The sequence below is a fragment of the Oryx dammah genome, unplaced genomic scaffold (assembly GCF_014754425.2).
Source record: "Oryx dammah isolate SB20612 unplaced genomic scaffold, SCBI_Odam_1.1 HiC_scaffold_16, whole genome shotgun sequence".
NCBI classification, from domain to species: domain Eukaryota; kingdom Metazoa; phylum Chordata; class Mammalia; order Artiodactyla; family Bovidae; genus Oryx; species Oryx dammah.
The window spans coordinates 41,393,478-41,393,844 of record NW_024070200.1 but is presented as its reverse complement, the minus strand read 5'-3'; the positions used below and the strand labels follow the sequence as shown (position 1 = coordinate 41,393,844).

The 367-nt window shown below is 48.0% G+C and overlaps 1 non-coding gene across 1 annotated transcript; it reads right to left on the bottom strand.

Moving 5' to 3' along the window:
- Window positions 1-260: 260 nt before the first annotated feature.
- On the bottom strand, window positions 261-367 carry LOC120875766. The gene has a single exon (XR_005724067.1). It is a non-coding gene; the product is annotated as a U6 spliceosomal RNA (small nuclear RNA).

Below are 367 nucleotides of genomic sequence, written 5' to 3'. Positions count from 1 at the left end.
TGGGTGTTCTTTGTTCTTTTTTTTTTGAAAAGCAATTTTTATTGAAGAATTTGGAGGGAAAGTCTCATAATAGTAAAAATACTAAAGTTGAGTATAAAAAAATGCCTTGGTGCAGCGCAGCGTCTGGCCAGGAGGTGCACAGGGCACAGCGATAGCTCCTGCAGAGGGCGCCGGGCAGGGCCGGGGCGACAGCAGGAGTGAAGCTTCTAGAAGGACAAGTGCTACCGGGGGGAGCCATCGGGGAGACAGTCCCAGTGGGAAAAAATATGGAACGCTTCACAAATTTGCATGTCATCCTTGAGCAGGGGCCATGCTAATCTTCTCTGTATCGTTCCAATTTTAGTATATGTGCTGCTGAAGCGAGCAC